General features: G+C 50.7%; 2 long non-coding RNA genes across 2 annotated transcripts; both read left to right on the top strand.

Annotated features, from left to right (window-relative positions):
- The first annotated feature begins 1,327 nt into the window (after positions 1-1,327).
- LOC119300756 lies at positions 1,328-3,357 on the top strand. The gene is made up of 3 exons (XR_005146714.1): positions 1,328-1,546; positions 1,645-2,534; positions 3,127-3,357. It is a non-coding gene; the product is annotated as an uncharacterized LOC119300756 (long non-coding RNA).
- A 3,362-nt stretch (positions 3,358-6,719) lies between these two features.
- Positions 6,720-7,672, top strand: LOC119297148. The gene is made up of 3 exons (XR_005145551.1): positions 6,720-6,774; positions 7,189-7,303; positions 7,390-7,672. It is a non-coding gene; the product is annotated as an uncharacterized LOC119297148 (long non-coding RNA).
- Positions 7,673-8,103: the final 431 nt, after the last annotated feature.

Below are 8,103 nucleotides of genomic sequence, written 5' to 3'. Positions count from 1 at the left end.
ATATATTCATTTTTTCAGTACGATAGCTTGCAAGTTGCAACGTACCACAAAGCTAGCTATTAGCTGAGCGTGTTTGATTTCCAACAAAACAATTCATCCAGCTATCCTTTCTATTGATTTTAGTAGAATTCTCGCCGACAGAATTGATCAGGGCCAGTGTGCTCGGACGGCAAGAATGCCTCGATGACCACCATGCCCAAGGCGATGTACTTCTCTGGCGATGCCTGTGGGTGGGTGTGGACTTGCTCCAGTTCGGCTACGCCGTACTGTGTTGGATGACGTGTGTGCGTGGTGTCGCAGTTGAAGATGGACCATTGTTTCGACTCTAGACGACATGGACGGTTGAGCTTGATCACGTTTGTTGTGAATAGGTGGACAAAATGGCCCCCGATGATGAAAAAGAGAAGTGATAGCACAATATAGTGCTAAATGTGTGTAAGGATTTGTTTAATCGTTGCAACGCACAAGTATTTTTTTGCTCAATCCAGGCCGAGCATTGCATCACACAAAGAGGCAGAACCTCGTCCAGGTCGACGCCAAACCAGAGACCCGAACAGACGGCGTCGATCTAGAACGACGAGGCAACATGGCAAGGCGTCGCTGGGGATTCGCCACAGAAGAAATCGGCGATCTATGCCAGTGGAGAGCAGCGCGCGATACGCCGGCCGGCTGCAACATTTACTAGGGATAGTGAAATGGGGAACGTGCATAGAGATAGTGCGTGCAGTTCGTCTAGCAACGATGGTGTCTTCTTGTTTGTGTAGGCCAAGTCCTTATGTTTGGGCCAAGCCCAAATAGTGCAAAGAAAAATTAAAAATAAAATTTATTTTTTCAAAAAACAAAACATTCTAAAATATATATTTTTGAGAGAAATGTTCTTACCCCTCAAAAAACAAAACATTCCTATTCCTGAAGAACGTTCTTTTAAGCAAAACATCTATTAAAAATGTTCTTTTTCAGAGAAATGTTTCAATTTCATAAAAAAACATTAATTGTTCTTGAGAAAGTGTTCCAATTTTTATTTAAGTGTCAACTTTTATTAAAAATTAGGAAATTTTCACATTCAACTTTTCATCGACATTTATTAAAATTGGATATAAAAAATGATGCACAATGACACATGAAGTAGGTGGTGCTCCTTTTTTCGCCCGGTGCAACGCACGGGCTCTTTTGCTAGTAATTAATAAATAAAGCACGGGTTGAGTCTATCGGGTTCACCGTCATGGCGTTTTTGCAAAATAGCCCCTGTGATTTAGGGTATTCAACCCGTCGTCCGTATATAAGTCAACCGAACCGGTATATGGACGAGGTAAAAAAATCACCCTACCTCCCGATCCCATCTCAACCTCCAGCTTCCAGCGCGTCGCCACCCTCCCCCCGTCGCATGCGTCGCCACCGACGCCGCGGCCGTTGGCAGCTCCCCCGCTCATGCTACTATGGTGCCGCAAAGACAAACCAGAATGCCTACGACCCCGACTCCCTCCCGCGCCGTCGCCGCCCTTTGCGGCACCACCCCGGCAGCCCCTACCACCGACGACCACCACAGGTGCGCCTTCCTCTCTCAAGACTCCAGCTCCCCAGCGCCTCCCCTCCTTTCCCCCGAGTCCATGACCACCAGTTTGGTCGAATTCCCCGTCGCCGCAGGTCATGGTCGACCGCGCCGCCGCCCATGGTCGATCCAAACGCCGCGGTGGATAACGGGCTGCTGTGCTGATGCACCGGGGTGTAGCGCAGCTCGGCGGCCTGGCTGTTTTGGTGGTGTTGGTCGCGGAGGACGGGGAACCAGTGGCAGGGAAGCCCAGCCTCTGCATGCAATGTCGACCTTAATTATAGATGTTTCTGTGTTTGTTTTGGATGAAGTGGACTGCTTGCTAGAGAGAGGATTCAGAGATTAGGCCATGCATATCTTTGGCACGCTCTCATGTCCACAGGTCATGATGTTTTCAGCAACAGTACATTCATAAATTGTCAAACTCTGTCTTACACCATGATTGATACATGGAGTATTTCTTGTGGGAACCTAGGTAAACCAAACAAATCAATTAGAGAAGTGGTAATTTGGGTGGAGTCTAAGCAGAAGCAGAAGATTTTTGAGATAATGAAGAGTAAGCAGTACTTCAAACCTCCTGCTGTTGTATTTGTGAGTTCTAGAGTTGGTGATCTCTTGTCTGAAGCAATTACTGCTGCTACTGGGTTGGAGTAAGTTCCATTCAGGATGAGAAAGCAATGAAAAAGATAAGAGAAAGATTGAGACGGTTTCTCACTGGAGAAGTATCTGTTGTTGTTTGTACAAGGGTCTTGGGATGTGGAATGGATCTTCTGAAACTACATCAAGTTTTTGCTTGACATGTCAAATTCCATTGATGAATATATTCACCAGTGACACATTCAAGCAGTTGAGTTACATTCATAAAGGTGCTACTGCCAAGCCTGGATTCGATTGGAGAATCCTCCAGTAGGAGCAGCGTCTGCCCACAACTGTTGTGGATCGGGAATGCAAGCCGGGTCGCCTCCACGTGGGCTATTGTTGCAAGGTCACGGTGCTGCACCTCAGCTAATTCAGTAGGGGTAGTTTATTCCCTGTCCAAGTGTTTATTATTGATCATTGTCACTTCATCTGTTTATTCTCATCTAGCTCATATATTTGGTGACTTTTTCAACGTTTGGCTAATTCCTTTTTATCTTTTGGAGCTTTGTGGTGAAGGCGAGATGAATTTAGAAGAGTTCAATTTAGAGTCAGTGCAGTGTGTTGCCCGGAAAGAAAATAGATTGGTGCAGTGTCTCTCGCCTATTGGACTCAGTCTATTACGCTTACTAAATATATACATCTATGATGCAGAGAATGGCCACATGGATGATTAGCATCTCTTCGCAAATGCATGTTAATTCAGTGAAAAAGTACTACTGTAACTATGACTATGAGCGTAGATGTCCACTCTTGATTTTTCACTTTAGATGTGATCATTAGTGTTGCTTCACACCTTCTTGACATAACATAATGTGTGTGTTACTAATCTGAAAGTCGAACCTAAGCACTGTTAAGTGGACTTCATGGACTTATGATATAATTGTTGATTATCTCTCTTCCATCACAAAATCTAACTTACTATGTTTTTTTTATCACAGAATGATTGTTCAGCCACTGTCAGACTTTTGTGGTGTGCCCTGGCTGACAAACTGTGCTTTGCCAGCCTACTGGAGGGAAGGCAAGGTTCACCAAGGGATGATCCTTTCACCGGAAGGGTGATTAATTGTTGGGGAACATAGTATTTCAAAATTTTCCTATGATCACGCAAGATCTATCTAGAAGAAGCATAGCAGCGAGCGGGGAGAGTGTGTCCATGTACCCTCGTAGACCGAAAGCGGATAGTACGGTTGATGTAGTCGAACGTCTTCGTTATCCAACCGATCCAAGTACCGAATGTATGGCACCTCCGCAAACAGCACACGTTCATCTCGATGACGTCCCTCGAACTCTTCATCCAGTTGAGGCCGAGTGAGAGTTCCGTCAGCACGACGGTGTGGTGACGGTGATGATGAAGTTACTGATGCAGGGCTTCACATAAGCACTGCAACGATATGATCGAGGTGTGTAACTGTGGAGGGGGGTGTCGTGGTTCTAACTCTGACAGTGATGTAGGGGGGTGTGTATGGAGAGGCTAGATCTCAGCTATTGGGAAGTTGTAAACACACGAGGATTACGAGTTCAGGCCCTTCTCGGAGGAAGTAACAGCCCTACGTCTCGGTGCCCGGAGGCGGTCGATTGGATTATGTGTGTATGAATAACAGGGGTGCGAACCCTTCATACTGAGGAGGGGGTGACTTATATAGAGTTCGCCGGTCCTCTCCTGCCCTCAGTAATGCAGGGTTTAAGGTACATTTAAGGTTGGGCGTTACTGGTAACGCCCCTGATAAAGTGCCATAATGACCATAAAGACTACTTAATAGCCGATCGTTTGCCTGCAGAGTGACTTTAAGCCTCCTGGCAGTCGAGTGGTTGGCTTCATGGTCGAGTGATAGCTTCTTGGTCGAGTGTCTTGAACCCGTCGAGTGGGATACCTTCAAGTCGATTGACAGGTGACTTCTTCTAGGGATGTCCTTGGGTAGGGCTCTTTTGGACAGGTCCGTGCCCCTACCCTAGGTACATAGCTTCATCATTAGCCCCCGAATGGATCGAGGTTAGAGTGGGAAAAGAGTTGGGGATCTTTCCGACTGGTTCTTCGGGCTACATGAGTGCCTTGTTTTGGGTCAATCGTCACGGATGACGTCATCAACCTCTTTCAGTCGCTTTGATCCATTCCAGGCCTTTCGTCGAGTGAATTTCTTTACTTGTGACATACCGAGTGTCGGCGCGAGCGGGGTCTTCTGTTTTGACAAGTTGTTCTGCAGCCCGCGGATGTCGCGGGATTCGGATTTCGGGAAGCGCGCGGGACGGGAGCGGCCGCAGTAATCGGAAGCGATAAAGCGGAAGCTCCTTGATTGCCGCGCCACCTTTTCGCCACGTACTGCGCGCGCGTCTGCTGCGGGATTTGACTGGATAGCCTGGGCCTACCAGTCAGCCACTCGGGAGCGGCCTCTTATAAGTCGCCGGCTCGGGGTTTCCAAACAGTGTGCTTTCTTCTTCCTCTCTCCCTTCGCAAGTTCCTCCGCCACCTCCGCTCTCACCTTAGCGCCGCAGGCCCGTGCAAGATTTGCTGGCGACGATGGCGAAGGACAAGACATCCGCTCTGGAGCGTGCGAAGAAGGCGGCGGCGCAGGGAAAGGGGAAGAGGTCTGCTCGGGGCGGATCCTCCTCAAGGTCTGCTCTGCCCCGAGGCTGGATCCAGGGCGATTGGATGCCGTCGGTGATCCGGCAAGAAGATCTCGACGACATGGTCGAGGGGGGAGTCATTCCCCACGAAGCTGCGCGTCTCCCGGGGAGAGAGATCGAACCTCAACCCCGCGACGGTGAGTGCGTGCTCCTAGCCACCCATGTCGACCGCGGATTTTATCTGCCGCCCCATCCTTTTTTCCGGAGCTTCCTGAACTTCTTCGGAGCGCAGCTCCACCACTTCACTCCCAACTCCATCGTATACCTTGCTGCTTTCATCTCCATGTGTGAGGGTTTCTTGGGTTGCGGCCCCCATTGGGGACTCTTCAAGCACATCTTTACCTGCAGTTCCCAATCGGTCAAGAAGGCCAAGTCGAGTGACGAAAGGACGCAGGTGATCCAGCTGTGCGGGGGCCTGGCGATCCAGACGAGGGGAAAGAGTTGTTTTCCATCTATCACTTTCCCGGAGTCGGTCCGAGGTTGGCAGGCGACCTGGTTCTACTGTCAAGACCAGGCGACCCCAGGACAGTCGACTGATCTTCCCCCTTTCTCTCTCGACTGAGCTGAAAAACCTACTTCTCTGAAAGTGACGCCGGAGGAAAAGGCCCAAGTCAAAGTGCTGGCTGGTCGAGTGGTTGAGCTTGTCCGTGAGGGCGTGACTGGTATGGACTTGCTGGAGGTCTTCCTCCGGAGGCGCATCCAACCGCTCCAGACTCGTGACCACCCGATGTGGCTGTACTCGGGTCTCGACGACACCACTCAGGTCCACCCGGAGGAGGTCACTGATGAGATGCTGGAGGGGTGGCTGTCGAGCATCACGGGGAACAAAGACAACCCCCGAGGAGCCAGGAGGGTTGTTCCATTCGACAACTCATATGAAGTGGATCAGGTCTGACTTTATGCTCCCGACTGAGATCTTGTTTTCTTCATCGGTCTTCTTTGAGTAGGTCGATTGACCTTCGTCTTGTCTATTGTTTTCCAGGCGACTACCGAGATGTACTCGACGCCCAACGGGGCACAGGAGCCAACTGAGGAAGGGGAGGCGAGCGGAGGTGAGAGTGGAGATGACCAAGGCGAGTGGGAGTCCGACGGTGAAGGAGAGGGAGACGACAACGTCGACTCCAGCGAAGAGGAGGAGGAGGAGGTTGAACCCCCCTGCCCGGAGGGGCGATCCAAGCTCGCACACGATCCAGGGCGGGAACGTGGCAAGGCGACTGCTCCCGTTGGGCAGTCGTCGAAACGCCCTCGGGCCTCTTCTCCTACGCCGATTGGGAAGGCTCCCAAGCACCCAAGCGCGACGCCGTCCAAGCCGCCCAAGGCTCTGCCCAAGATGAAGATGGCTGTCCCTACCATTTCCGGGTAATAACAAAACTTGCTTTCCTTTGTCGACCGTGGACAGACCCTTGGTCGATTCATTGAGCCAACTGACTGACTTTCGAGATTTGCAGTGCTGCTACTTCTGAGATCTCCGCCAAGGACGACGACCAAGAGATGGAGGATGCTGTTACCTCCAACCCTGGTACGATTACTGACGTTCCGCTTTGAGTTGACTGAACATTTATTGCAACTCTGGTCGATTGAACGTTTTCCTTGTAGCTCCTCCTCATGTTATCGACCTCCCGGATGACGACGACAACGAACCGCTAAGAGTGAGGAGGAACAAGAGGGCGTCGGCTGACAAGACCCCCCAATCCGCTCCGGCGTCTGAGGCCGTAGCTCGGGATGGTGGCGACACCACTCGGGCTTCTGTGATTTTCTCCATTCCTCTGACGAGTGTGCGGCCCTCGACGTCGACTGCGGATCCGTATTCGCTTTTTGCCGCATACCCCGTCCCTGAGGACCAAGCGGCTGCTGCAAAAGAGGCTATACGCCAGGCGGGGATCATGATGGAGCAAGTGAAGGTGGCTCGGGAGGCCAGCCAAGCAGCTTACGACGCAAGTTCGGCTCTTCAGAGTAACGTCCAGGTCAGTCGACTCAACACTTGGTCTGTTCACGATATGCTGTTTGAAGAACCTCTTTTCCGAAGATCTTTGTATCTGTACACCCACTGGGTGTGTTTTACAGTGGGGGCACGCTGAGTGCACCCACTGGGTGTAGTCCCCGAGACTACGGTGGACTGCTGGCAGTCGACTGTAGTCTTTATATTGTGTTGCTGTAGCTGTATTTCTTCACTCGGTCTGGTCAGGCCATGTCGAGTGGGACTGAGTCGACTTTTTTTTACAGTGGGGGCACGCTGAGTGTACCCACTGGGTGTAGTCCCTGAGACTACTGTCGAATGTTCTTGATTCGGCTGTAGTCTTAGAAACGTCATCATTGTCTCTTATTTGCTCGGAAGCAACTTGTCTTGGACGTCTGTCGACTGATTTTTCTTTTTACAGAAATCTTGTGAACTTGTAGCTCACTATACTGAGCTGGAGAATCAGCAGATCTAGCTCAACCTTAACTTGAAGCTTGCTCAGGAGAATTTGAAGAAGGCGCAGGAAGAAGCAAAAGGTATGGCTGGTGAGGTTCTCCATTCTTGACGAGTGGCTTTTCTTTCTTGTCCATTCTTGATGTTGATTTCACTCGACGCACCGCAGATAAACTGGAGGAAGCTCTGAAGAAGAAGGATCAAGATCTTGCAGAGGCACAGAAGGAGGTCTTGAACAAAGCGAGGCTTGCTGAAGAGAAACTGGCTTCGGTCGGAGCTCTTGAGCAGGAGAACTCCGGGCTGAAAGCTGCTCTCGAGGTAGCCAAATCGAGAGGTCAGCCGACTAAAGAACGACAACGTGGCTCTTCACGACAAGGCGAGTGAGCTGGTGGGGAAGAGGAACGATCTGGAGGCTTATCTCGGTGGACTCGCCAAGAAGCTGTTTGTCATGCTTGAAGGTAATTACTCCGACCTGACTGTCTTGCAGTTACCAAGCCTGTGTAGGGCCACTGTCTTACTCTTGAGTCGTGTTTGCAGAATTCTGTCAGAACTTTGAAGAGGAGACCAGTCGAGTGGAGCCAGGCTTGGACCCTGCTAACTCTCTTGTGAAGGACGAGGCTGCAGTGAACGTGCTCCGTCTGGAGTCTCGTATTGCCAGCGTGGTTGACTATCTGGCTCGGCTGAAAGTTGCGATGTCGCGGATCGACACATCGCTCTGGCCTGGGACGACGCTTCAGAACGACCTCGAGTCTCTGATGGTTCGACTGAATGAAGTCCCGGGTCGAGTGGCGGAATGGAAGAAATCTTCCGCTAGATGTGGTGCTGATGTCGCTCTGTCTCTGGTCCGCGTCCATTGCAAGGAGGCGCGAGAGGAAAAGCTGGC

Source organism: Triticum dicoccoides, chromosome 5A (assembly GCF_002162155.2).
Source record: "Triticum dicoccoides isolate Atlit2015 ecotype Zavitan chromosome 5A, WEW_v2.0, whole genome shotgun sequence".
Taxonomy (NCBI): domain Eukaryota; kingdom Viridiplantae; phylum Streptophyta; class Magnoliopsida; order Poales; family Poaceae; genus Triticum; species Triticum dicoccoides.
The sequence above is the reverse complement of the archived record's forward strand: the minus strand, read 5'-3'. Positions and strand labels throughout refer to the sequence as shown.